Source organism: Myotis nattereri (assembly GCF_964212035.1).
Source record: "Myotis nattereri genome assembly, chromosome: 11".
Taxonomy (NCBI): domain Eukaryota; kingdom Metazoa; phylum Chordata; class Mammalia; order Chiroptera; family Vespertilionidae; genus Myotis; species Myotis nattereri.
In genome coordinates this window covers 9687501-9709118 of record NC_138086.1, presented here as the reverse complement: position 1 = coordinate 9709118, position 21618 = coordinate 9687501, and positions in this window count along the sequence as shown.

Genomic DNA, 21618 nt, shown 5'->3' with positions numbered 1-21618 from the left:
GGAGGGGTGGTTTTATTGGAGTTATATTAAATATATAAATTAACTTAAGATGAGCTGCTACTTTTATGTTAAATATTCTTTGAATACATTTAAAATTTCCATGTGTTAAGTCTGCTTTGTGTTTTTATGATTATTTCTAGTTTCCTCATACATGTTTTATACATTTCTTATTAAATATATATATATGCATTTTTTCTTTTTGTTAAGATAAATTGAGACTTTTATTTCATTATTTTCTCCTTCTCCCCTTCCTCTTTCTACTCCTCAAACTGCTTTTTTTATTTTTTCTCCATCTTTGCTTTTATATATGAATATGTTTGATCTTATATGTTAATTTTATAATCTGCATGAGCAACTAATTTCCCCCACTTCCCCCCAAAGGGTGCCTGCATTAGAATCCTTGGAATTTATGAATATGTTAGGATAATTAGAAAGAAGAATGGAGGTTGCAGATAGACTTCAGTTCACCATAAGCTGACCTAAACTTCAGGAGATTATCTTAGTTACACAAGTGGAGCCAGTGTAATTACATGAGTCTGGGTGGAACGGGAGTGGGAAGCAGGAGCATCATTATTAGAGTGGTAGTATGTAGGAAAGACTTCAGTTATTGTTTCCAGCTTTGAAGATGGAAGAGGCCACAAGAAAAGGAATGAGGGTGAGTTATAGAAGTGGGAAAGGGCAAAGGAACAGATTTTCCTAGAGTCTCTAGAAGGTATGTACTAGCTAGGCCAACACCCTGATTTTAACCTAGTGAGACCCAGAACCATAAGATAATATATTTTTGTTTTACTAAGATATTATGTTTTGATGATTTGTTACAATAGAAATAGAAACTAATGCACCTGAAATGTATTAAATGTATTAAATGTTCTTATTTTTCAATGGTTTTTCTATTGATTATTTTCAGTTTTACAGATATGTAATCATGTCATCTGAAAAGACACCCCAATGCCAATCTGTACGGTTTTTTGGTGGTTTGAATGATATCGTCCCAAATATGATAAAATAAATATAGTAGGTATCCTTGTCTTATTCCTGGTTTTAATTGGAAAGTCTCCGGTATATCCACAAGAAGTGACTGGTTTTTAGGTGGAAGCATATATATTTTATCATATTAAAAATATTCATCGATTTCTATTTTGTTGAGTGCTTTAAATAAATGCTGTCAATTTTTTTTTCAAATGCTTTTGTGTATTCAGGAACATAATCACATGTATTTTAATCATTCACGCTATTAATAAGATGGTGGGGTACTATTTGCAACTATTTTTATTTTTTAACACTCCCTGATAAAAATTTAAAAATTGTTATTTTGATATTTAAAGATGAGGTCAATCTGCTGTTTTATTTTTTTGGTTTATTTTTATCATATTTTACAGTTACTATTATACTTTCTTTCAAAATTAAATTGAAAAATGGAAAAAAAAAACTGGCATATACTATAATGTGGATGAACCTGAAAAACAATATACTAAATAATAAGTTGACACAAAAGACAATATAGTTTATGAATTAATTTATATAAAGTGTTTAATAAAGTCAAATTTCTACAGCCAGAAAATAAATTAGCTTAAAGCTAAGGTGGAAATTAAATTTAGCAACGAATGGGCAGGAAGATCTTATTGGACTGATGAAAATGTCTTACAAGTAGATTGTGGTGATAATAGCACAACTTGGCAATTTACTACAAATCGGTAATCTGTACATCCTTTATAATAAAGGCCTAATGTGCTAAGTGTCCAGTTGTCCAGTTGTCCATTCAACCAATCAAAGCATAATATGCTAATGAAATGCTAAAGCTGCTCAACTGCTCACTATGATGTGCACAGACCACCAGGGGGCAGACGCTCTGACTGGTAGGTTAGCTTGTTTCTGGGGTCCAGCTAATCAGGACTGAGTGAGTTGGGCCAGACACGCCCTGGAGTCCACCTGAGGTCCCTCTCTGGCTGGCCAACCTCTGGTGTCCCTTCCTGGCCCCAATCGTGCACTGGTTATGTCCCTCTGCCTGGCCTGTGCCCTCTTGCAATCTGGGACCCTTCGGGGGATGTCAGGGAACTGGTTTTGGCCCGATACCACAGGCCAGGCCTAAGGACCTCACTGGTGCATGAATTCATGCACTGGGCCTCTAGTTTAAAATGAATGCGGATTTTATGGTATGAAAATTATACCTCAATAAATTTAAAAAGAGTGAAATATAATCCTATCTAAACAACATGGCTATGTTTAATAGGGGGAGTTTAAATCAGAAGTTTCTTTTTTAATGCTGTGGAATAGTTCAAGTAGTATGAATAGTGTCTGAAAGATAAATGTTTGCTAGAATACATAGTGGAAAAATTAGGTCTGGTAATTTATTTAGTGTATCAGGTGTAGGGAGTGGGGTAAACATTATTATATTTTCTCTATTTTTTTTCTATGGTGATTGGTCAGTTTAGATTTTCTGTCTCTACTGATGTCAATTTGGTAAGTAATGTATTTCTTTAAAAAAAATTCATCTCATTTAGGTTTTAAGTTGTATTTCTAAAAAGATACACAAATATTATTTATCTTACAATTTGAAAAAATCTTCTGATAGTTTCCAATTGTCTTTTTTAATTTTGTATTTTCTCCCTTTTGCCTTTGTTTAAGTGAGCTAGTAGACTGTCTATATTGTTAATCTTATTTCAAGCAGTTATATTTATATTTGCAAAAGATGTCTTGGTATTAGTTGTTTGAAGTGAATTCTCCTTGGAATACACTGTGCCCTTTCAGTATGCAATTTCAATACAAATGTATATATTTGCTTAGTTCTAAAGAGTCCTTGAGTTATAACTTTAATTATTACTATTCCATTGCCTTAATTTTTAATGAATATTATTGCACATATATTGCACCTTCTTTTCCTGTATTGCATAACTATGACTTTCTCTTGAAAGTTGTTATCCACTTTGTATCCTTTTTATTATTGTCAGTATTACAGATGTCCCTCATTTTCTCCCTTTTGCCCTCCTCTACCAACCCCCACCTCACCTCAGGCCTTCTCCATACTATTGTCATGTCCATGGATTATGCATATATTATCTTTGGTTAATCTCTTTCTGTTCCCTTCACCCACTTCCTCATTGAGATCTGTTATTCGATTCCTCGTATCCATTCCTCTGAACCTAATTTGTTCATCAGTTTATTGTTCATTAGATTCCTCATATAGTCAAACCTCCATTCTCCAAAGTTAACCATCTTGAACAATTTGCTTCTCATCCCAACAACCCTTTCACACTGACACCTGTATGATCAGTCACATGTCACTCAGACAACAGACAAAGGAGAAAATGCTTGAGTATCACTTAGTTTACTGCTAAATCTCATGTTTTAACATCTCAGGAAATTGTGCTGTGAATATTTTCATTTTCTTTTTTACTTTTGTTGCTGTTTATTATTAAATTTACACATTTTACTGTATATTTCATTTTATATTTGTTAATTTTTCATTTCCATTTCAAGTTATTTTTGATTGCTTCTCAGCCTTTTGGCTAAGATCAAGTGTAGTATCAAGTTATTTTTGTTTTTGTACATTAAACAGTAGATTAGATATGTACTGTTTACTAGTACAAGCAAGATTAAAAAGGGGAATCATTTGGGGATATGGAACAGTTTAATTCAATTTACATTATTTCTAATGGGAAAAATGATTCAGTTTTCAAATAGTCTTCTGGGATGAATTAAGTTCCAGAACTGAGGTTCCATTGTATAGATGAGATCATGTGATATTTGTATTTCTCTAAGTGGCTTATTTAATTTAATATAATAGTCTCCAGGGCCATCCATACTGTCCCAAAGGGTAAGATATTATTCTCTTTTATAGATGCACTAGAAGCCCAGTGCACAAATTCGTGCATGGGTGGGGGTCCCTCAGCCTGGCTGGCAATTGGGGCCATCTTGCCCAGTCCAAATAAGGGCTAGCAGGCTCGGGGTAGGGACCCCAGGAGTTTGGCCAGCCATGAGAGGTTGGCTGTGGACTTCACTGACCACTAGGGGGAAGCTCCTGCATTGAGTGTCTGCCCCCTGGTGGTCAGTGCATGTCATAAATACCAGTCAACCAGTGGTTTGGTTTACCGGTCATAACAGTTGCTTAGGCTTTTATATGTATAGATAGTATTCTATTGTGTAAATGTGCCACTGCTTTTTACCACTTATCTGCTGATGAGCCCTTGGGCTGTTTCCAGATCTTAGCTACTATGAATAATGCTAGTATGAATATAGGGGTATATATATTCTTTATGACTGGTGCTTCAAGGTTTTTAAGATATGTTTCCAACAGTGGGATTATGGGGGTCAAAAGGCAGTTCCATTTTAATTGCTTGATGAACATCCAAACTGTTTTCCACAGTGGCTGCACCAGTCTGCATTCCCACCAGTGTACTAGGATTCCCTTTTCTCCACATCCTCACTAGCATTTGTTGTTTATTGATTACCACTCTGGCAGATGTGAAGTTGTATCTCATTGTCATTTTAATTTGCATCTCTCTGATGATTAGTGACATTGAGCATTTTTTTTCATATATCTGTTGGACATCTATGTGTCCTCTTTGGATAAGTGACTAGTGACTACTCAGGTCCTTTTCCCACTTTTAAATTGGATATTTTATCTTCCTGGTGTTGAGTTGTATGAGTTCTTTGTATATTTTGGAAATTAGTCGCTTATCAAATGGATCATTGATGACTATGTTCTCAGTAGGTTCCCTTCACTTTTTGTTGATGGTTTATTTTGCTGTGCAGAAACTCTTTATTTTGATGTAGTCCCATTTGTTTATTTTCCCCTTTGTTTCTCTTGTGCTAGGACAATGGTAGGCAAACTGTGGCTCACGAGCCACATGTGGCTCTTTGGCCCCTTGAGTGTGGCCACGAAGTTTCAATCGCACTGTATGTGCGAGCCCACATGTGGTATTTTGTGGAAGAACCGTACTCAAGGGGCTGCAGTTTGTCGACCACTGCGCCAGGAGATGTATCAGTAAAAAATATTTGTGAGAGGTCTGAGATTTAATACCTATGTTTTCTTCTAGGATTTTTATGGTTTCATGGCTTACATTAAAGTCTTTTATTCAGTTTGAGTTTATTCTTGTGTATGGTGTAATTTGGTGGTCTAGTTTCACTTTTTTGCATGTATCTCTCCAATTTTCCCAGCACCATTTATTGAGGAAACTACCTTTACTCCACTGTATGCTCTTACCTCCTTTGTCAAATATTAATTGACCATAATGATGTTGGTAGTGTTCTGAGGTCTTTGTCCTATTCCATTGATCTATATGCCTATTCTTGTGCCAGTTCCAGGCTGTATTGATTATAGTGGCTTTATAGTATAGTTTGATATCTAATATTGTGAGTCCTCCAACTTTGCTCCTCTTTCTCAAGACTGCTGTGGCTCTTCGGGGTATTTTTTGATTCCATATACTGTAAATTTTTGGAATATTTGCTCTAGATTTGAGAAACATACCTTGGTGTTTTAATTGGGATTGCATTAAATCTGTAGCTTGATTAGGATAGTATGGACATTTTAATGATGTTAATTCTTCCAATCCAAGAACACCTGTATATGTTTCCACTTGGTTGTATTTTCCTCTACTTCCTTTTCTAATGTCCTACAGTTTTCCAAGTACAGACATTTTTTTAAGCTCCTTGGTTAAATTTATTCCCAGATATCTTTTTGTTGTTGTTGCAATAGTAAATGGATTTTTAAAAGTTTATTGTTCTTTTTAGTTTCTTGTTTATTAGTTTTTAAAATTGATGTTAATTTTGTATCCTGATATTTTTCCAAATTTATTTATTAAATCTAGCAGTTTTGTGGTGGGGTCTTTGGGATTTTCTATGTACAGTATCACGGCATCTGCAAATAATGACAATTTATTTCCTCCTTTCCAATTTGGATGTCTTTTATCTCTTCATCTTCTATGATCACTGTGGCTAGGACTTCCAGTACCATGTTGAACAAGAGTGGTGAAAGTGGACATTGTTAACTTGTTCTTGATCTTATGGGGAACAATTTTAAATTTTGCCCATTGGGTATGATGTTGGTATATTTTGTTCACATGTGGCCTTTATTATGTTGGAGTATGATCTTTCTCTACCCACTTCGCTGAGAGTTTTTATCATAAATGGGTGCTAGTTTTTCCTAATGCTTCTTCTGAGCTATTGATATGATCATGTGATATTTCTTATTCATTTTTTTTCTGTGGCTTATCACATTTATTAATTTGCCAATATTGAAACAAACTTGCATCCCTGTAATAAATCCAACTTGGTCATGCTGATGATCTTTTTAATGTATTGCTAGATCCAATTTACTAATATATTATTGAGGATTTTAACATCTATGTTCATCAGGGATGTTGGCCTGTACTTTTCTTTCTTTGTAGCATTTTGATTTGGTTTGGGATTAGGATAATGCTGGCCCCATAAAAAGAGCTTGGGAGACTTTCCTCCTCTTGAATTTTTTTTCAAAGTTTGAGGAGGATAGGTATTAGTTCTTTTTTGAATGTGTGGCAAAATGTACCTATGAAGCCAACCAGTCAGTAGTTTTGTTTGCTGGGAGTATTTATTTATTTATTTATTTATTTATTTATTTATTATTTATTTATATTACTGATTCAATTTCATTAGTTGTTATCAGCCTATTCAGGTTTTCTGGTTCTTTCTGAATGAGTTTTGAAAGATTGTATGTTTCTAGTAATTTGTCCATTTTGTCTAATTTGTCCAACTTGTTGGCATATAATTTTTTCAAAGTATTTTATTACAATCCTTTGTATTTCTGTGATGTTGTTACTTCACATCTTTTATTTCTGATTTTATTTATTTGTTTCCTCTCTTTTTGTTTCTTGATGAGTCTGAATAGAAGTTCATTAATCACTTTTATCTTTTCAAAGATCCCGGATGTGGTTTTATTTATCTTCTTTATTATTTTTTGTCTCTATGTTGTTCATTTCCTCTCTGATTTTTATTATCTCTTTCCTTATATTCATTCTTGTCTTTTCTTTTTGTTCTCTTTCTAGTAAGTCTTTGGGTAGTATGATTAGATTATTTATTTGGGCTTTTTTCTTGTTTGTTGTAAAAGGATTGCAAAGTTACAAATTTACCTCTAAGAACTTTCACAATGTCCCATAGATTTGGGGTTGTTATGTGTTCGTTTTTGTTTGTTTCCAGAAAGTTTTTTATTTCTTACTTGATCTCATTGGTAACCCATTCATTGTTTTATAACATGCTATTTAGCCTTCACGTATTTGAATGTTTTTGAGTTTTTAATATAGTTGATTTCTAATTTCATGCCATTGTAATTCATGAAGATGCTTGATATGATTTTAGTGTTCTTGAATTTGTTAAGACTTATTTTGTATCATAATATGTGGTCTATCATTGAGAATCATCCATGTGTACTTTGAGAAAAATGTATATTCTGCTACTTCTGCATGAAATGTTTGGTAAATATCAGTTACATCCATCTGCTCTAGTGTGTCATTTAAGGTCATTATTTCCATGGGAATTTTTTCTCTCTAAGATCTATCCAGTGATGTCCATGGGGATGTTAAAATCCCCTACAATGACTGTATTGCTATAAATATTTCCGTAAAGTCTTCCAAGAATATTTTTAATATATTTAAGTGCTCCCATTTTGGGTGCATATATTTTCAAGGGTTGTATCTTCTTGCTGAATAGATAATTTTAATATGATGTAGTGACCTTCTTTGTCTCCTTAATGGTCTTTGTTTTGAAGTCTATTTTGTCAGAAATGAGTATTGCTATCCTAGCTTTGTAAATTTTTCTTCTGAGATGAGTGTCTTGTAGGAAACATATATATGGGTCATGTTTTCTTATCCATTCAACTACCCCAAGTCTTTTGCTTAGAACATTTGATCCATTTATATTTACAGTTATTATTGATATGTACTTATGCATTGCTTTTGTTTTTCTTTATACCTATGTTACTATATAGCTATAGCTATAGATGAGATAGAGATAGAGAGATGATATAGATTATAGATATAGATTAGATATAGATAGATAGATAGATAGATAGATAGATAGATAGATAGATAGATATGGATATACTTTCTTCTTAAAACATTCCCTTTGACATTTCTTTCAAGGCTGGTTAGGTGGCAATGTACTCCTTCAGCCTTTTATGAACAGGACAGTCTTTATTTTATCATCAATTTTAAATAATAGCCATGCTGGATAGAGTAGTTTTTAGTTCAGCTCCCTGAATTTTATTACTTTAATGCTTCATGCCCATACCTTCTGGCCTGAAGTGTTTCTTTTGAGAAATCAGCTGGTAGTCTAATGGGAACTCTTTTATAAGTACATTTCTACCCCTCTCTTGCTGCCTTTGTAATTTTTTTTCTTTGTCGTTAACATTTGTCATTGTAATGATATGTCTTGGAATAGGTCTCTTTGTGTTTATCCTGATTTAGACTCTGGGATTCCTGAAATTGTGTGAAATTTTTTTTCATCAGGTTAGAAATTTTTTTTTTTGTCTTTTTTTTTTTTATTATTAGTTAAGGTATTACAAATGTGTCCTCATCCTCCCCTTTAACCCCCAACCTCCCCCCCACACACAAACTCATGCTCCCATCCCCCGTTGTCCATGTCCATTGGTTTGGCTTATATACATGTATACAAGTCCTTCTGTTGATCTCTTCCCCTTACCCCCGCCCTCCCCTACTTTCCTTCTGGGGATTGATAGCCTGATCGCTGTTTCTCAGTCTTTGGGTCTGTCCTTTTTCATCAGTCTATGTTGTTCTCTATAATCCACAAATGAGTGAGATCATGTGGTATTTATCTTTCTCTGACTGGCTTATTTCACTTAGCATAATGCTCTCCAGTTCCATCCATGCTGTTGCAAAAGGCAAGAGTTCCTTTTTTTTTACCGCAGCATAGTATTCCATTGTTTATATGTACCACAGTTTTCTAATCCACTCATCTGCTGATGGGCACTTAGGCTGTTTCCAAATCTTAGCTATGGTAAATTGTGCTGCTATGAACATAGGGGTGCATATATCCTTTCTAATTGGCGTTTCTGGTTTCTTGGGATATATTCCTAGGAGTGGGATCACAGGGTCAAATGGGAGTTCCATTTTTAGTCCTCTGAGGTAGCTCCATACTGTTCTCCACAGTGGCTGCACCAGTCTGCATTCCCACCAGCAGTGCAGAAGGGTTCCTTTTTCTCCACATCCTCTCCAACACTTGTTGTTTGTTGATTTGTTGATGATAGCCATTCTGACAGGTGTGAGATGATAACGCATTGTCATTTTGATTTGCATCTCTCGTATAATTAGTGACTTTGAGCAGGTTTTCATATGTCTTTCTGCCTTCTGTATGTCCTCTTTCGAAAAGTGTCTATCTAGGTCCGTTGCCCATTTTTTTATTGGATTGTTTATCTTCCTTTTGTTAAGTTTCATGAGATCCCTGTATATGTTGGAAATTAAACCCTTATCAGTGGTATCATTGGTAAATATGTTCTCCCATGTAGTGGGTCTTCTTGTTGTTTTTTTGATGGTTTCCTTTGCTGTGCAAAAGCTTTTTATTTTGATGTAGTCCCATTTGTTTATTTTCTCTTTAGTTTCCATTGCCCTAGGAGCATTGTCAGAGAAGAAATTTCTTCGGCATATGTTTGCGATTTCGCTGCCTGTGGGTTCCTCTAGTATTTTTATGGTTTCCCGTCTTACGTTTAAGTCTTTTATCCATTTTGAGTTTATTTTTGTGTATGGTGTGAGTTGGTGATCTAGTTTTTTTTTTTTTTTTTTTTGCTGTCTTTATTTCTGTAAGTAGGTTCTCTATTCCTTGCTCACTTTCTGCCGGGGTCCAACCCCAGCAGGTCCAGGGGTTCCCAAAGGTGTAGACGGAGTCGGCGAAGAAGGAATGACATGGAGACAGCGTTCAGTTGATCAACAGCCTAGCCAGGATCTCCAGCCAAGTTCTGGTCTTGATCTCCAGAGAGGTTCTGCTGTTTATTGTTTTGTTACATCCGTATTTATACCAGTTGATTTTAATCCTGTCAATTTCTATTACAAAGGTTAGGGCGTTTCTTATCTCCATTCCAGGGAGTAAAGATTATGTAGCTTAAGCATGATTGTTTGTAGTTATTAACTACCCGCCTGGCACTTAGTTAAGGAGTTTCATCCCGTCCCTGACTTCAGGGAAAAATTCCTACCTGGGGAAACAACCTTTCTCGGAGAGGTGACCTTGGTTAAAACACACATTGCTAAGGGGAGCAAACATATTAAGAACAGTATGCTATATACGCCAGGTCCCTTGAAACATATGCTGTGCAGATGTTTCTTTCCTGCAGCGACTGTGTCAAGCAGCAAGGATGGACCGGCTTCCGGCAACTTTCTTCTCTTTCTTAACCCCTTTGATGCAGATGTTGTTAAATTTCATGTTATCCAAGGTTTCCTTAAATGATATGCCCGATTTTTATTCATTTTTCTTTTTTCTGCTCTAAGTGGTTGTTTTTTTCTACCTGTATTCAAAATCATTGACTCAATCCTCTACCTCATTCTGTCTATTTTTGATTCCTTCCAATGTATTTTTGATATTCAATATGGTATACTTCTTTTCCAATTGGTTCTTGTTCATTGTTTCTATTTCCTTTACATGCTGTTGCCATTTCCACTAACTTCCTTGTAATTCTCACTAAGTTATTTAGGCTTCATTTTAACCATAACTTTAAGCTCTGTATCTGATAAATTGCCTGCCTTCTTTCTTTTTTACCTCTTTTTTGGAGTTTCTCCTTTTATTTCATTTAGAGGCTATTTCTTTTTCATCCCATTTTTGCCTTCCCCTTGTATTTGTTTCTATGGATTAGATCTAACTACCAGGCCTGCCAGTCTCAGAGGGTGGCCTTATGAAGTAAGTGTTCTGTGGAACCCAGTGGTGCAGTCTCTTGATCTCCTGAGCTGGTTGCTCAATGAATGTCCCTTGTGTGGGTTATTTGAGCTCCCCTTTTATAATTAGGTTTTGAGTGTTGTTGTCCCATTTGTGGCTGGGATCTCCTCTCAGGATGGCTAAATGCAAGGCTCAACACTGACCATGTCATGTGAGCTGCTGTTCAGGATCAAGTTGCCCTTTTGGGCTGGCTTGTGAACAGAACAGAGCCCAGGGATTTGTCAGCAAATGTCCCCAGGCTCCTCAGGCTCTGCCTCTGCCTGCTGCCAAGCTGTCAGGCTTAGTCATTGAAAAAGGTGTTTCTGAAAGGGCTTTTGGCTAAATCACGAGTATGAGATCTCTGGGTCTTCTGTAAGGGGAGGTGCCATTCAGATATCAGGGAAGATGGTGGATATGTTCCCCCCTCCCAGAGCCAATCATGAGACTGTCTCAGAATATTTCCCTGTCCTTCTCAGAGCCCCTTGTATGCAGTTCAGTGGGATCTGCTGGAAGCTGGGAGATTATATCAGCTCTCCAATGAGGGCAAAACACCAGTCAGATTCCCTGGAGTGTGGAGGAGATGGCCCACCCCAAGGCTAGTCACTGATTCCCCATAGTACCGTTCAAACCCCTAGGCATGGCCTCTGCTGCTGTCTCCTCAGCAGTGGTCAAGATACAGGGTGGGGCCAGTGGAATTTCAAAGGGTGGGGCAAGCAGTATCCCTGAGGGTGGGGTATTTGCATTCTTCCAAGCCTTGGTTGCAGGAAGAGGCCAGTGCCTTCCAGGAAAAATGGCCACTGCAGTATGGGGTGGTGAAGACCAATCACATTTCTCCCAGCGGCTGCTGTCCCATGTCTCACCCCAATGCTTCCCACCTGAGCCTCTCCTCAGGCAATACTAGTTTGTAGCACCGTCCCTCCACCCAAGCCTCAGGTGAATAAGTGACTACTAACAAAAATATTGTCCTCTGGGTTACTGTTAAAAATAAAAAAGTGACTTTGTCTCTGACCCTTTCTGCTCTCTCCAGTGGCCAGACGCCACTTTCACAGCTGGATGTTTTGTGGGCCATCTTGGACCAGGTGATCAGGGCTGGGGAGCCCAGCCTGGGATCTGGGCCTCAGTCCTCTCAGAGAAACCTGCCCTTCTTCTGCAGTCAAGAGATTTCTCCTTACTCTTTGCCTGTTGCCCTAGGAAGAGGGCCAGCCCCTCTTGCAACCCCACTCTTCCTACCAATCTCTAGGTGGTTTTTGCACTTCCTTGTTAAAGACACTTCTTCAGCTAGTCCTCAGTTAGTGATCTATTTGTATCTTTTAAACAACTTTATTGGAGTATAATTTACATATCATAAAGTTTTCACACTTTAAATGTGGTTTCAAAAATTTTAAATACATATATGCAGTTTTATGATATCACAACAACAATTTAAAAACATTTTATCACTTTATGCTAGACCATAAATTTAGCCATCCTATCTAATAAAAGAGAAACATGGTAATTAGCCGTACCTCCGCTACCCTTCCCATTGGCTAATCAGGGCAATATGCAAATTAACTGCCAGCCAAGATGGCGGCCAGCAGCCAGGCAGCTTGAAGCTAACATGAGACTTGCTTGCTTCAGTGACAGAGGACTCCAACTTTCCCCACCTGCCTTGCCGGCCTCTGAGTTTGCAGTTTGAAACATTGTTACAAATATAGAAGTTAACAAAACCCCAGAAACCTGCTTTCAGACAGCTGGGATCTAGAGCTGGAGTTGAAACAGTGTTTCAATTATAGAACAAAAACAAACCAGATACCTGCTTTCAGCAGCGGAGAACTAAGAGCTGGAGCCAAGCCTCAGAGCTGAAGCTGGCCCAGAATAAAAAAGAAAAAAGAAAAAAAGGAGCAGTGGGGAGCTTCAGTCACCGGCCGCCCTGAAAACAGCCCTCAGCCCCTCACCCAGACTAGCCAGGCACCCCAGTGGGGACCTCCACCCTGAAGGGGGTGTGACCAGCTGAAAACAGCCATCATCCCCTCATCCAGGCTGGCCAGGCACCCCAGTGGGGACCCCCACCCTGATCCAGGACACCCTTCAGGGCAAACCAGCCGGCCCCCACCCGTGCACCAGGTCTCTATCCTATATAGTAAAAGGGTAATATGCCTCCCAGCAACAGGATCAGCGGAGCCGCGAGGCCTTCCGGCACCGGGAACAGCGTGACAGGGGGCAGCACCCAAACCCCCTGATCATCCTGCGGCTCTGTGTGTGACAGGGGGCGGGGCCACAACCTCCCTATCCACCCTGCTCCGTTCGTGACAGGGGAAGGCACCCCAATCCCCTAATCAGCCCTGCTCTGTGCCTGATAGTGGGGAGCTCCCCAACCCCCTGATTGCCCTGCGGCTCTGTGTGTGACAGGGTGTGGCACCCCAATCCCCCCCCCCCCCCCGCCCTAGGGGCCCTGCTCTGTGTGTGACGGGGTAGAGCCATAACCTCACCATCGGCCCTGCCCTGGGTGTGACAGTGGTGGCACCCCAACCCCCTGATAGGTCCTACTCTGTGGGTGATAGAGGGTGGCGCCCCAACTGCCCCCCATCGGCCCTGCCCTGAGTGTGACAGGGTAAGGAGCCCCAACCCCCTGATCCGCCCTGCTCTGTGTGTGACAGGGGGCGGTGCCCCAACTCCCCTATTGGCCCTACTCTGTGAGTGACAGTGGGGAGCTCTCCAACCCCCTGATGGGCCCTGCTCTGTGAGTAACAGGTGGTGGCGCCGCAACCTCCCCATCGACCCTGCCTTGAGTGTGACAGGGGGCGGTGCCCCAACCCCCCAATAGGCCCTACCCTGAGCGTGACTGAGGGTGGCATCGCAACCCCCCTATCCGCCCTGCTCTGTGCATGACAGGGGCGGCGCCCCAACTCCCTCCCCAATCGGTCCTACTCTTAGCCAGACCAGGGACTGCACCTAGGGATTGGGCCTGCCCTCTGCCACCCTGGAGCAGGCCTAAGCTAGCAGGTCATTATCTCCCGAGGGGTCCCAGACTGCGAGAGGGCACAGGGACCCCCTCCCCCCAGAGCACAAATTTTTGTGCACTGGGCTTCTAGTGATAAATATAAAAGGAATAAAATAATACAAAGAAAAATCTCCAAGTAAATAAGAACTAAATTGATTACACAACCCACTTATAAATAGCATAAGAATTAAATAATTATTCACCTGTAGTAAGTCCCACATACACTTAGCCTCCTTGAAATTTTTGATTTCTAAATCCAAAATCTATGGTCAGAGTTCTAAGATGGTTTTGGAATAGAGGAAAGCAACACATACTCCTCTCAGCATCAAACTGGAGTTACAGCTAAAATTTAGAGCATTCAATGTGAATTAACAACAGAAAGACACTTGAACAGGTGTATTATATCCAAGAACTGGAAAAAAAAAACAATGAAGCTACACAGAGACTGCTAAGAATAGCAGTGACATGGAAATGGCTTGTTCCTACACACAGTAACAGTGATGATGTAGCCTGAGAAATATTGTGGCTGTAAAAGTCCACCATGAAGGAAAGTGGGGTCTCGATCCTATGCTAAGAGCCCCAACCAAGAACAGATGGGCTGGCAGGAAGAGCCTGCATAGCATTTGGCAGCAAAAATAAGCAGGCACTTTGTCCCCTGGAAAGAGTTGGGAGCCTGCTGGATCCAAGGTGATAGATATCCTTAAGGGCTAATGCACGGGGACTTGCTCCTGGGGACTTAACTAGGGCTCTGGAAGAGAGGAGACACAGAGCACACAGAGTCTGTGAACAGGTCTGGGTGAACAACTCTGGAGGTCTGGAATGGAAGCTTCTGAGGTCCCGAGGTGTGCGGCCCACAGGCCGCGAGTTTGACATGCTAGCGCTTCTATTTTTACAGCACCGATTGGAGAAAGTGCACTAACCCTTTCCTCCAAATACTGGCAACGCCATCCTGCCAAGCTGAATTCCAGCATAAAGGACTGCTGGCTGTACCCCAAAAGGACCCGAGGTGTGATGATTTTTTCTGGACAAACTTTGGACAAACTCTTAGACAAACATTGAACTGAATGGCTTGGACATAAGAGCCAAACTTCTCCCCCTCCCACAGGTTAGGCAGGCACCATACCCAGGGAAGGCACCCTTTTCAGGGTCTCAGGTAGCAGGCAGCTGCAGAGCTAGGGGGAGGCAGGCACTTTCAAGCCTCCCTTTCAAGATATCTGTTGGGAGTTAGGGCGGTGGGGGCTGAGCTAGAAGGCAAGCAGCTAGCTCCCCTCCAGAGGGCCAAGAGCCTGCACCACACCCAACAAAAGGGTGCGTTCCCCAAGTCTGCTGGCACTACATGCCAAGTGCAATCACATAGGAGCTCTAGCAGGGGGCCACTGAGCTAGAAGGTGGGCATCTTGCTCACCTTCTGAGAGCCTGCGCCACCCCTTTTCGATGGCAGTGGGATTTGCATTTCCCAGTCCTGCTAGGCCCATCCGATAAAACTCATATCTGCTTTGGGCAGGGGGCACAACTGAGAACTGGGACGTTTGGAATGACCCTCTGGAAGCCCCACATCTGAGCCTCTGGCAGTGAACTGCAGGGATAGAAGGGAGAGAGCAGCTCTCTCCCCTCCTAAGGGCCAGTACCTCTCCAAGCAGAGGGAGCAGTTTTGATCTATTTCTATAAGCCCTACCCATACATCTCCTAGGGCAGGGCTGGGCAATCTTTTTGTGAGTGCGTGCCAAAACCAGCAAAATCTCTGACTCAAAATTCTTCTGCGTGCCAACCCTAATTTTTTGAGAACATGTAACGCCTACTTGATATCTCTTAAGGTGTACATATGTGAAGAACCTTGAAGAAATAATAAAATTCATTCGAGTGACAAAACACAGTATATGATGATGAAAAATACATTTATTTTTTAATGTACACTGACAGTCCAACAGAAAACTTTATGACTCCGTTTGATATTATCAGTGGGACTTTTGCTGCTGCATCACTGATGACAGAGATTCTACATCAGGTTTATATTTCGTGACCTTCAGAGATATGCACGAGCTACTACTTTCATCCATCAGGTTACTCCTATTATGAGACTTAACAAAATTCATCACTGAGCACAAAGATTCACAAGCGTATGCGGATGAAACCAAAACACTGGTCGGATCTAGGAAGGAGGGAGAGTTAAGGCAGAGGCATAGAAATCGCTCTTCCCCTCTCTCGTCAATCCATGTCTATGGTCTTTAAGATAACTTGTTATGTAAAATTGTTTATTTATCTAAGATGCACCTACACTGAATTTATCTAAAAAATAAAAAAGTCGATATTAAGGAAAAAATTGTAAATGGAAGATTATAAGGGAGGGTTTCACGTGCCAGCAAAAGTTACTGGCGTGCCATGTTTTGCACGCGTGCCAGGGGTTGCCCACCCCTGTCCTAGGGCAAGAGAAATAAAGGAAAAAATTAACAAATGGAACTGCAGCCCTAACTGGTTTGGTTCAGTGGATATAACGTCAGCCTGTGGACTGAAAGGTCCCAGGTTGGATTCTGGTCAAGGGCATGTGCCTTGGTTGCGGGCACATCCCCAGCAGGAGGTGTGCAGGAGACAGCTGATCGATGTTTCTCTCTCATTGATGTTTCTAACTCTCTATCCCGCTCCTTTCTTCTCTGTAAAAAATCAATAAAATTTATTTAAAAACAAACAAACAAACAAAAAACAAATGGGACTGCATCAATCTAAAAATCTTTGGTATAGCAAAAGAAACCATCATCAAAATGCAAAGGGAACCCACTGTATGGGAGAACATACTCGTCAATGAGATATGATAAGAGGTTAATCTCCAACATATATAAACAACCATATAACTCAAAAAGAGGAAAACAAACATTCCAATTAAAAAATGGGCAACATGCCGAAACCGGTTTGGCCCAGTGGATAGAGCGTCAGCCTGCGGACTGAAAGGTCCCAGGTTCAATTCCGGTCAAGGGCATGTACCTTGTTTGCGGGCACATCCCCAGTAGGAGTTGTGCAGGAGGCAGCTGATCGATGTTTCTCTCTCATCGATGTTTCTAACTCTCTATCTCTCTCCCTTCCTCTCTGTAAAAAAATCAATAAAATATATATTTTAAAAAAAATAAAAAAATAAAATGTTTAGATTTCAACCAAAATTTAGGAGGAATTTGAAGAAATAGCAATTTGTTATCCATACACATTTTACTAGAAACTATTTCTAATTGATCTTAGGTATATTTTAGCTTTAACTTTATTAACTTTAAGTACTTTTTATTTTGCAATGACAATCATTATTTATTTATTTATTTATTTGAGAGAGAGACATCAATGTGAGAGAGACATATCAATTGGTTGCCTCCCGCACATGCCCCAACCAGGTCCAGAGATTGAGCCTGCAAAGGAGATACATACCCCTGAGGGGGAAGCAAACACTTGATCCCATGATCTAAGCACTGAGCAAAACTGGCCAGGGCTGGCTTTCATTCCTTTGCTTATTTATTCATTTATTACATGGCTGCTATACACTAAACATTTTAGATGATATATTTTAGTAGCTCCCAATATTTAATTTATTTTTTTGAGTCTCATTTTGTTGATTGGATCTTGTTTTTTTTTTATTTTTTATTTTTAGTTTTTGTAATTTGAGTAGACCTCAGACAATCTTTCTCCTGTTTATTTTGTGATTGCTGATATTTCTGCTCAATTCTTTTAATTTTTTATTCTGTTTTCTCTTGTGATTGCATCACTTATGAGGCAATCCACGATATTGGTAGAAGTTGTTTTAAAATGTTCCAAGTACATAGTCTTCCACCTTCTCTGTGTGAGTTAAAGAATAAATTCAATGTTTATCCAGTCCTCAACTGCCTCTCTTGCCTGTTAATGTCCACTGCATTCCCTTGCATCTCCCTGTATATATTTATAGTTTCCTCGGCAGACAGAGATGTGTGCAGACATCCACCTGTCTTAAATGTCTGGCTCACTTGCTACTCACCCTAACTACAAGTCTTTCCAGATATTTACTATGGGAATTTGTTTCCAATCATAATTGCCATGTTTAGATGACAAAACTAGAAATTTTAGCCTTCTGTCCCTTAAGAAAAAATCAGAAGCATTCTGAGTATCAGTATCCAACTTTCAGGCAGTGATTAGAAGTCACTTTTATCGACAAAGGCATGTGACTGATAGGAACATAAATGTCCAAATTCATAGATTTGCTGACTCTGAGCATTGCTTTCAACAATTATTCCCTTTAGTGAACATTATAGAATATTCAAAATTAATATTCTATGGATCATGGCTAATGCCATAAGCTTATTTAGGTAAATCCCAATCTGATTTTTAACCCTAATGCTAGCCTGGCTTTTTAGATTGATTCTAGTTAGAGCTAGAGGCTTTTCCTAAAATCATGCAACGGGAGTTTATGTTAAGATATCACTTACACTGACATATATTGGATTGACTGTGGCTGGGGAAGTCTACTTCATAACCTCATTTCTGCAAGTTAACTATCCTGTGGATATGCTATTGTTTTACTTGAAAAGCCATTTGACAGAGAGTCAAAAGAGGAAAAGAACTGTGTATATCCTAACTAAAGTTTTAAGAGAATAATTTCAGTTTGAATTCTCTAAGTGGTTTGCTGCACCTTCATCATTTATCTCTCTGTCTGAAGTGTTCATTTACCATCCTGACATAATCTAGGGCTGCACTGCATGATGTTGATGATACTTTTGTCAACATGAGGGATGCAGTGCCATTGTTACAAAAATTGTACAAGAAACAGAGACCTTAATATGTACCATCTGTTTTACAAAAAAGCTCAATGTGGTAACGCATTTGCAATACCAGAAGCAATATCTCTAAGACATGAAATGAACATATGTTGTCTAAGAGCCTTCAGGCTGACATTGAAAAAGAGAAAAGATAGTACTTCAAGGCAAATACTGTCCCAGTAGAAAGACTGCCAGATCCAATATGGCTGAGCTCATTGACAAGTCTCTGGTGAAAAACTTCATATAAAGATTTTCACATATTTATGTGTTGTAGGCCTCTCCGGCCCATCTTTTCAGGATGAGTAAAATAGTAGAAAACACCCTCTTTGTCACTCTGGGTACTATTCTGTTCCAGAGCAACAGATGTCAGAGAAAGTCACACCATACAATAAAGTATTGTGATTGAATGATTATTTCTAGGACTGGAGTGAAATTTAAATGGTGTCTTCTGATCAATGAGCAGGTAGTTTCAAAAACAGCTGAAAATGCAACCCCTGAAAGCTGTACGATACCATCTAGCTATTTAACATAAATGTAAATTATGAATTTTATGAATGGTAGCTTATAAAATTTTCATATATACATTGACTATCAAATGAAAAAGTCTGACCTCATTTTTCTAGATACATTCTAATATAAAATTATATTTTACAATGTAAATTTTAAATATATATGCACATGAATATTGCAGTATGTACATAGTCATAAGATTATATATCTCTGCTACATTTGTATAACTGAGCATTGGAAGGAATTAAAAAGGTAAAATGATGGATTATTAGAAGAAAGAGGAGTTAAGTGGCTTAACAAGTCTTAGTTTGCTTATATTTCAGTTCCAAAGATTCAATATAGGTTTAAGTTGTATTATGCTGCAATCAAGCTCAGCTCTTTATAAACATGCCAATATGAAATATAAGCCATACAGTTTTAAACAGTTGAAAAAAATTAATAGTGGACTTGGAGCCAGGAGATTGGCTTTGAGAGTCCTATCTCAATTTATAAAGGTTTATGATCTGAGGTAAGTCTGACATGGAGCCATCCTTCAAGGCCTCAATAACTTCAACTATAAAGAAGGGGATTTGGATGAAATAATCTCTAAAGTTCTTTCCATTTTTTAATCCTCACTGGAGGATATGTATTTTCATTGATTTTAAAGAGACATGAAGGGGTAGGGAGAGAAAGGAAGAGAAAGAGAGAAAAAGAGAGAGGAGAGAGAGAGAGAGAGAGAGAGAGAGAGAGAGAGAGAGAGAGAGAATACAGAAGAGAGAAACATTGAATGGTTGCCTCCCTTAGGCACCCTAAGGGATTGAACCCAAAACCTAGGTATGTGTCCTGACAGGGAATTGAACCTGCAACCCTTCGATGCACAGTACAATGCTCCAGACCACTAAACCACACTTGCTAGGGTGGTTCTTTCCAAATTTTAAGAATTAAATTTTAATTCAAATAGACAATCATTATACAGTTTAAAATGGAGGGAAAAAATGTTTGAAATATAAAGTCAAGATAATTAATCCACCCACACATTTTTTGCATTTTATGTTTAAAAATATGCACTGATCTATATACCAAAGACAAGTTAAACAAACTATACCTGTAGAAGAGATCTCATTTTTATGTCTACCAGTTTCATGACATTGTATACATATTCTGTTCATATTCATTTTAAAAGTTAGGAAAAAACATAAAATCCTTTTTGGTGACTAATCTGTCAGATACCAGGGAGATAATCCTTTATAATAAAAGGCTAATATGTTAATCGACCGAACAGCAGAATGACCAGTTGCTATGATGCACACTGACCACCAGGGGGAAGATGCTCAATTCAGGAGCTTCCCCCTGGTGGTCAGTGCGCTCCCATATTGGGAGCATTACTCAGTCAGAAGCCAGGCTCATGGCTGGCGAGCACAGTGGCAGTGGCAGGGAGTGGGCCTAAGCTATCAGTCAGACATCCCCCAAGGACTCCCAGACTGCAAGAGGGCACAGGCTGAGCTGAGGGACCACCCCCCGAATGCACAAATTTAGTGCACTGGGCCTCTAGTATATAATAATGGGATACCCCCTGACCCAATAACAACCATACTCCTATATTTCTCAAGCATTTTTGGATCTAGAACTTATTCTTTGATGATTATTGATGTAGAGTTATTGTTAACTGATTTTTATCTTCTCATTAAATGACCTCTACACAATGACCTCTAGCTTTCATGGCCTGACAAAAGTCTACAACTTATTCCAGATACCCCTGATTGCTATTAAAGTTATGATACAAGAATGGCTCTAATTAAGAGATTTTGGCTTTCCTTGGGTAGTATTCTAGACACCAGGGCCATCCTATCTCTTCATTCCATTTATCCTTAGTGATATAAGTTTTTAGAGTAAAAGGAGAATATTTTGTTTACTGATTATTCTCCAGTGTATGCTACAGATAAAACTCCCCAAACAGAAATATATCCAACTTCTGTGCTGAGATTTGTATAGAAACATCATTTTTTTTCCCTCACCCAACTCTGAAGTTGCACTCTTATGTTAATTACAGACTTCTAATTTCCTTATCACACCCTACATCTAGTCCCTGATCATTATCATTTCCTTTCTGTTTTGTTATCCAGTGGTTGCTATTTATGATATATATTATGGTACCCTGAAGAGTTATACAGGAAAGTGAATGCCCTGGTTACCCTTGAATTTAAAGCGTTATTCAAACTGCTGCCGAGTCTCTTGACCTGTCAACAGTCAGGGGCGGATCAATGGGAATTCTCTTCAGTATGAATCAGGGGAAAACCACTGATGAAATTCATTTCCAGCCACACAAAGTTCAAAGGCATTGGCTTGAGTAATGTTATGTGTTTATTAAGGAACCTGTGGATCTGATGAGGGTGAAAAGATTGGTGCAGTATGGCTCAGATGCAAGTCGTTGAGTATAATTGATTTTTGATGGCTGGCTACCTGCCACCAGATGTTCATCAATTAGGTAAGTTTTAAAAA